Here is an 8,842-nt window from a genome sequence, read left to right on the forward strand (position 1 = left end):
TAGAAATTTCGAGACAACAGTACATGTATTTGGAAACATCTCTTAAATACCTAACACAGCATAACTTGTTTGACCAGCAACCCAATCACAAGAATGTCAATGGCTTAAATATGTTTAGCTTCTTCCTACCAACAAATTTAAAATATCTGGTACAGAGATTTATTTAAGTTACATGAACCAAAAAAGGTATCTTTGATTAATTCAGTAGTTTAAATTTATGAGCGAATTTATATCTATAGGCCAATTAAAACAGAGCTCTTAATAAAATTTCCCATGTAGACAATCAATATGTACACACATATAACAAAATAATAAAGCCATTTCAGTAATAGCTTCTTCTTCTTCTTTTTTTTTTTACAGGCAGAGTGGATAGTGAGAGAGACAGAGAGAAAGGTCTTCCTTTTCCATTGGTTCACCCCTCAGTGGCTGCTGTGGTGCCGCAGGAGCCAGGTGCTTCTCCTGGTCTCCCATGCAGGTGCAGGGCCCAAGCACTTGGGCCATCCTCCACTGCCTTCCCGGGCCATAGCAGAGAGCTGGCCTGGAAGAGGGGCAATCGGGATAGAATCCGGTGCCCCAACCGGGACTAGAACCCGGTGTGCCGGCGCCGCAAGGCGGAGGATTAGCCTGTTAAGCCACAGCGCCGGCCAGTAATAGCTTCTTAAAATCTTTAATTTTTTTCTTAAATTACCATGAGTTGATAAGAATTACTTCCTGCTCTTGGTAATCTGAATTAATCATACTTTCTCTCAGTTGGAACTTATAGTCCCTTGTTGGCTTTACCTGTTTTCAGAACTGCCCCAAAGAGGTCAGGGATACAATAGAGGTCAGGGAAAATGAAGTCCTTTGCAATCTAAAAGAGGACACATTTAAACACAGAACCAACAATGTTTTAACTTCATGAGCAATAAATCTGCTGATTTTTAGTGTTTGGAGAATACAAAACTGTGGATGACAAAAGACTTGAAATAGCCATGTTTAAAAATTATAAACTCATTACCCAACAAGAAGAGGCACTTGCTTACTTCACACAGGATTTCTGAAAGCACCTGTATGATTTTATAAAGCATGTAACCCTTTTATGTCTCTGTGTTACTGATTTGCTTATTAATAATCTGAAATATTAATAAGTTGTGTGGGCTCTTGCCACATATTCAGAGAATTCTGAATACTGGCACAAATAAATCAGGCAGCGTGATGAGTTTTTTATTTATTTGAAAGAGTTAGAGAGAGTTAGAGACAGAGAGAGAGGTCTTCTATCCGCTGGTTCACTCCCCAGCTGGCTGCAACGGCCAGAGCTGCACCGATCCGAAGCCAGGAGCCAGGAGATTCTTCCAGGTCTCCCACACGGGTGCAGGGGCCCAAGGACCCGAACTATCTTCTACTGCTTTCCCAGGCCATAGCAGAGAGCTGGACTGGAAGTGGAGCAGCCAGGACTAGAACCGGCACCCATATGGGATGCTGGTGCTTCAGGCCAGGGCTTTAAACCGCTGAGCCACAACGCTGGCCCCAGCATGATAAGTTTTAAGCTTTTTATTTAGTGAGAGAAATGCATAGGAGAATGAGGGCTCTATATATAAGAGAAAGAGAAATCTGGATTCATACTGAGCAGAGAAGCCAGCCACGTGGGGAGCATGCAGGCTGGAAGGCATGGAGCAGGTGGCTGGAAGGCCATGCACCTCAAAGGCAAGGGGCAACAAGGGGATCCAGGGCAAGGGAAAAAAGGCAAAAAGGGCAGAAGGGCAAACTGGCAGGACCCACCATGTTTCAGGCCTTCAATGCACTTCCAAAGAGGAGTGTTTAATTAGCCTGATTGGCAGTGGGCACACAGGTGTGGTCAGGGAGGGGCATGAGGTCACAGAAAAGGTGTGGTGAAGGCGTGGTCTTCTGGCTCACAAACCTGATCATTTTATCCTGTATGCCTCCCTACAACATCTGGGCCTTTCTCATTAAGATAACCATCATGTTTGATAAGAACACAATAAGATCATTAGACTTCTGTAACTTTTGGACATTTATATCAGTAGCTTTTTACATTATCAAAACTTAAAATTTAGCACAACTTCACATCTTGATAGTACCTTTAATAAAATCCAAATAGCCTTATTGGTGTTTCTGCAAGATGAGACATATATCCTTTGACATTTCCAGGGGACCAACTGGAAATAGCAAAGTCCAAGAAATTTAGAACTTTGGTTTTTTGAGTGTCTATCAAAGATGCTAAGAAGGTTTAAAACATCCAGTAGAAACAGGATCCCTTAACATCATGACATAATATAGAGCCAATTTGATCATCGTTACAAAGTGATTATTCAAATGCTTTAGAATGAGTATATATTCAAACAAACTGTAACTATTACTTTAAAAAAAAACACCACTCAGCTGTTTTTTTTTTTTTTTTTTTTTTTTTGACAGGCAGAGTGGACTGTGAGAGAGAGAGACAGAAAGAAAGGTCTTCCTTTTTCCGTTGGTTCACCCCTCAGTGGCCCCTGCGGCTGGCGCACCGCGCTGATCCGAAGCTAGGAGCCAGGTGCTTCCTCCTGGTCTCCCATGGGGTGCAGGGCCCAAGCACTTGGGCCATCCTCCACTGCACTCCCGGGCCACAGCAGAGAGCTAGACTGGAAGAGGAGCGACAGGGACAGAATCTGGCGCGAACCCGGTGTGCTGGCGGAGGATTAGCCTATTGAGGCGCGTTGCCGGTCAGCTGTTTTTAAACAATCAGAACTTAACAGAGACATTAAGAACACAATAGATTACTTCAGCAGAACACAAAATCTGTTTCATTTGTCATCCCAAAATTTGGAAAAAAATAAAATAAAACCTTAAATGTAAGAGTTAGCACATAGAATCATCCCATAACTTGGAATAATTTTAACAGAGTCAGAACTAGTGACGAGAAAATAGCTTACTGGAGCTGGTTAGAAAACTGACAGAATCACCAATTAAACAAAAACTATTAAAAGGAGATGCTCCAGTTTTACAACAGACTTTCAAGACTATTTCAAAAATATTTTCTAATATGTATTGCAAAAAATACCCCCATGTCTTTAACAGAAGGTCAGATTCTAATTCTATGTCAAATAAAAAGATTAATAGCTTTTGTATCCAAAAATTTCTTTCATAACTTCTGAGACTTCCTCACACCTTCTGCAACTTAAACCTTTCTATCTTTTCCATTCCAGTCTAGAATAAACTAGCCATTAGGATAAATTTTTTTAAAATCTTTCTTTCTTTAAGATTTATTCATTCTACTTGAAAGGCAGAGTTAGAGAGAGAGGGGTGGTGGTGAGGATCCTCTATCCACGGGTTCACTCCCCAGATGGCCGCAATGGCCGGAGTTGTGCTGATCTGAACCCAGGAGCCAGGAGCTTCCTTTGGGTTTCTCACATGAGCGCAGGGGCCCAAGGAGTTGGGCCATCTTCCACTGCTTTCTCAGGCCATAGCAGAGGGCTGGATTGGAAGTGGAGTAGCAAAGACTTGAACCAGTGCCCATAAGAGATGCTGGCACCACAGGCGGCAGCTTTACCGGCTATGCCACAGCACTGGCCCCATGTCCTTTCTTTATTCAAAAGAGTCTCTTTCTGGGGCTGGCTCTGTGGAGCAGTAGGTTAATCCTCCGCCTGCGGCACTGGCATTCCATATGGACACTGGCTCTAGTCCCAGCTGCTCCACTTCCAAGCCTCTGCTATGGCCTGGGAAAGCAGAAGATGGCCCAAGTGCTTGGGCCCCTGCACCCATGTGGGAGACCTGGAAGAAGCGCCTGGCTACTGGCTTTAGATTGACACAGCTCCAGCCATTTGGGGAGTGAACCAACAGAAGGAAGACTTTTCTCTTTGTCTTTCCCTCTCACTGTCTGTAATTCTACCTCTCAAAATATTTTAAAAAGTCTTTCCTTTTTTTTTTTTTTAAAGATTTATTTATTTGAAAGAGTTACACAGAGGAGAGGCAGAGAGAGAGAAAGAGAGAGAGAGAGAGAGAGAAATCTTCTATCCACTGGTTCACCCCCCAGTTGTCCGCAACGGCCAGAGCTGTGCAGATCCAAGGCCAGGAGCTAGGAGCTTCCTCCAGGTCTTCCCACACAGGTGTAGTGGCCCAATGACTAGGACCATTTTCTACTGCTTTCCCAGGCCATAGCAGGGAGCCAGATCAGAAGTGGAGCAGCTGAGACTTGAACCTATGCCCATATGGATGCCAGCACTGCAGGTGGCAGCTTTATCTGCTACACCACAGGACTGGCCCCCTCTTTCCTTCTTAACCTTCCTTACCAAAAACACATTTTTACCTGTGACATTTTTCCATCTGCTGATTTCCTTGATTTACATTTTGTTTTATTTATTTATTTATTTATTGACTGATTGATTGTTGGCAGGCAGAGTGGACAGTGAGAGAGAGACAGAGAGAAAGGTCTTCCTTTTGCCGTTGGTTCACCCTCCAATGGCCGCAGCGGTAGCGCGCTGCGGCCGGCGCACCGCGCTGATCCGATGGCAGGAGCCAGGTGCCTCTCCTGGTCTCCCATGGGGTGCAGGGCCCAAGCACTTGGGCCATCCTCCACTGCACTCCCTGGCCACAGCAGAGAGCTGGCCTGGAAGAGGGGCAACCGGGACAGGACCGGTGCCCCGACCGGGACTAGAACCCGGTGTGCCGGCGCCGCAAGGCGGAGGATTAGCCTAGTGAGCCGCGGCGCCGGCGGATTTACATTTTGAAATAACCATTTAAAACCTCCAAAGTAAAACATTTTCTAAATAAGATTACACATTGAATTTCTTTTCTTTTTTTTTTTTTTTTTGACAGGCAGAGTGGACAGTGAGAGAGAGACAGAGAGAAAGGTCTTCCTTTTCGCCATTGGTTCACCCTCCAATGGCCGCCGTGGTAGGCGCGCTGCAGCTGGCGCAGCGCGCTGCTCCGATGGCAGGAGCCAGGTGCTTCTCCTGGTCTCCCATGGGGTGCAGGGCCCAAGCACTTGGGCCATCCTCCACTGCACTCCCTGGCCACAGCAGAGAGCTGGCCTGGAAGAGGGGTAACCGGGACAGGATCGGTGCCCCGACCGGGACTAGAACCCGGTGTGCCGGCGCTGCAAGGCGGAGGATTAGCCTGTTAAGCCACGGCGCCGGCCTCACATTGAATTTCAACCTTAGTTACTATCAAGCAGTGTTGAACGATTTTTCAAAAGAGAGACATTCCTTTAAACCCAATGTCCAGTGACAGGTGAATCAAATTCTTATGCATGAGATTGTTATTTACCAAAGACATCTTCTTTGATTCTAACTGAATTTGAGTCTAGTTTTCTTTTTGACCCAAAGAGTAGCTTCGGTCAGGGATGCCCTAGTCAACAGTTAGTTACTTGGGACCACCTCTGAAACAAAAAGTTCAGGCCGCTGCCAGACAGGTCCCAAGGGTGACTGTGGGCTAGGGGCCGACGTGCCAGGGACCAGAAGTGCACTGGAGATTGTTCATCAATATGTCAGGTTTAATGGGAGGGGGCATCCATCAGAGCAGATGGGCACGCCGCCAGAGACTCCGAAGATCTGATAGGTGACAGAATAAAGGGCAACGACCTACAAGGGGGCTCCTGTAAGAGCCTGCGAAGAGGCAGGGTAGAAGGGAGAAGAACTGGAGGGCCCCTGCAAAGAGCCAATAACCTTATATCCCAAAACCAAAAGCCAATACTGGAAGTGTCTAATCGTGGGGCTGTCAGTCAAACCACTCTCAGCGATGAGGAGTCAGCTCAGGACGTGTCTCAGGAAGTCCACAACTTTCTCATATGGATTCATCCATATATATTAGATAGCATCTGAGGTTACTGGACCTTGATTCTTGCCTAGAAACCCCCGGGCAAAATTACAACAGTGGGGGCAATGGTCACCTGATAACAACTCTGCTCCACTGGGGTTAAAAGACACACAGAGGCTGGCACTGTGGCACAGCGGGTTAAAGCCCCAGCCTGCAGTGCCGGCATCCCATATGGGAGCCGATTAAAGTCCTGGCTGCTCCATTTCCGATCCAGCTCTCTGCTATGGCCTGGGAAAGCAGTAGAAGATGGCCCAAGTGCTTGGGCCCCTGCACCCGCATGGGAGACCCAGAAGAAATTCCTGGCTCCTGGTTTCAGATCAGCTCAGCTCTGGCCATTGCAGTCATTTGGGGAGTGAACCAGTGGATGAAAGACCTCTCTCTCTCTCTGGCTCTACCTCTCTTAACTCTGTCTTTCAAATAAATAGTTTTTTAAAAAAATAGTTAAAAGCCACAACATAGTGAAATGTGATAACAGAGGGACCCTGGTGACTCACTAACTAGACCCAAGGACCCCGTGACACTCTGGAAAAGAATGTGATGCATACTGGAGCACATGTAGGGAAATGGAGGCAGCGTAGAGGGGCTGGCACTTCTCACAACTCACTCAGGCTAACTCCTCCGTCCTCTAGCTTGTAGCCAGGACTAGTGGTACAGAAAACGAGCAGGAGTTTTTCTTTAAGCTCAGGGGTCAAAGGAGTCCCAAAGTCTAAGGTTGCATCCCCGGGGAATGCCTACTGTAATCAGAGTATAAAAATGAAGCATCTCTCAGTTCTTATCTCTCCTGAATTTGCGATGTCTCTTAAAACTGTCTCACGGCCTGTGGCGTCCAGCCATGCACTGAAGCCCACAGGGTAGGAAGGTGAGGGTGTTTCAGCACCCATGCTCGCTCAGCCTCCCACGCCTGTAACTTCAGGCATGTATTTGTCAGCATAGCACACACATGGAATGATCGGTTCCCTTTACCAGCGGTGTGCTAGACTGGGCCTCTGCCCGGTCAAATACATACTGTCGCTTTGTTCCTTGCATGAAGAAAAATAGTTGTTCTATGCCTCAACGTTGAGTCTTATCTAATAAGTCTGATTCCGACAATGACCCTTCATGGCAAGAGCCTTAGCAAACAAAGGTGTTTCAAGCTAGAGTTTGGAGAGAGGGTACCAGTCCTGGCTACCACCTAGGTTGGTGACTGGCAGGTGAAGGGATAAAGAGGCAGAGTGAGGGAACAAACGTGCTCCCCAGTAAACTTCCCTGAGGTAGGCGCTATGTAGGAAGGACCAGACAGAAGTGACCCAAAAGACAAGGAAGACGGGATACGAGAGACATGCCGAGACTATAGAAGTTCAGGCCACGTGGGGACTGCATCTAATGGGAGTCTAGATCAAAAAGCTACCTGTCTGCAGACAGGCTAATAAAACTTTAACCCAGAGCTAATGAACGAAATATCTAGGAAATACTGGCTAACGCGACCAAAAATTAGTTTGTAGGGATTGAGGAGACCTGGCGAGGTGCAGAAAGCATTTAGAGGAACAGAGAGAGATGGAGATTTTTTGGGATCTGGGTAAAGGAAAAACTCCTTGAGGCATGGAGCCTGGAGCCCATGGCCTCGCCCCAAGCTGCACCCAGTCCCACCAACAAACTGATCTCCGAGGAAATAAGAAAAGAAGGCAGTTTGTGGCCGACACTAACGGGCTCTCGGGGTCTGGTGTCCGGTCAGGGATTCCTTAGAAAATGCCTTCTCCCAGTCCCACGCGAAGGGCCAGTGCACACTGGAGAAGAGAGGGGTTAGAACAGTCTGCCCTGGCCCTAATCAGCAAGCCTGGCCCTTGAGTCTGAAATCTGGCAGCCATGCTAATCACGTTTCACTGGCTGACAGGGACCCGGTGTTCTTGAGAAAACGTGAGCTGCTATGAAGGAGAGTGAAATTCTCAAAAAAAAAAAAAAAAAAAAAATCTGGTGAGATGATCCATGACCCAACACTGGCTACAGTCGAACTTGAGCGGGAGCGGGATCCGTGTCATGACGACAAAATGTTACAGGTGAAATGGCAGCAGCGAAGATAGTATTACCTTGGTTCTTTGTCTCACATGGAAGAATTTCCAAGTGGACAAGCAGAGAGATTTAAAAGCAAGATTTATCAGTCAGAGACCTCCAGCCAGAGTGGCCTGGAAGGGGGCTCCAAGGGAGGACAATATCTAAAGTGGCTGGTGGTGGTGGAGTTTTTGAGCACAATTTTGAAAAAATTTTATCAATTACTTTCTCTGTGGTTCAATTTCTATATAATGGGGCTCCTCAATATAAAACAGCAGGGACCAACGCTGAGCCACAGCAGGTTAACACCCTGGGCCTGAGGCACCAGCATCCCACATGGGCGCCAATTCTAGTCCTGGCTGCTCCTCTTCCAATCCAGCTCTCTGCTACGGCCTGGGAAAGCAGTAGAAGATGGCCCAAGTCCTTGGACCCCCACACCTGCGTGGAAGACTCGGAAAAAGCTCCTGGCTCCTGGTCAGCGTAGTTCTGGTCGTTGTGGTCAATTGGGGAGTGAACCAGCTGATGGAAGAGCTCTCTCTGTGACTCTTTCAAATAAAATAAATAAATCTTTAAAAAAAAAAAAACAGCAAACACTGAAAAAAAAATTGCTCCTTTCCTCTCTTTTGATCTCGGTATTTCCATAGCTTGTAGGTGCTAACCTGACCAAAAGCAAAGGCTGACCTGGTCTAGGATGACAAGACTTACCTATCAACAGAGAAGCAAAGGTTCTTAAAGCAGACAAAATGAGACAAGCCTTTGAAGACAGTTCCGGGTTTTGCAATCACCGGTACGGTGTTTCTGTTCGGGAGCAGTTCTCTAATTGCTCATCCGTGGTACAGAATGACAGTATTTATCTATCTGTTTTACTACCCTTTCATGCCTGACCAGTGGGCAGCATTTGCAAGAGACTTCCTCCCCCTTTCCCTTTAATGCAAAACTTAATCGCCAAACTCAGGATCATTTGCCTTTTGAGAACACATGGGAAGCAAAAACAGCACTAAAGGCTGAAGGCGAGGAAACCTAGAACTGC

The sequence above is a fragment of the Lepus europaeus genome, chromosome 14 (assembly GCF_033115175.1).
Source record: "Lepus europaeus isolate LE1 chromosome 14, mLepTim1.pri, whole genome shotgun sequence".
NCBI lineage: Eukaryota > Metazoa > Chordata > Mammalia > Lagomorpha > Leporidae > Lepus > Lepus europaeus.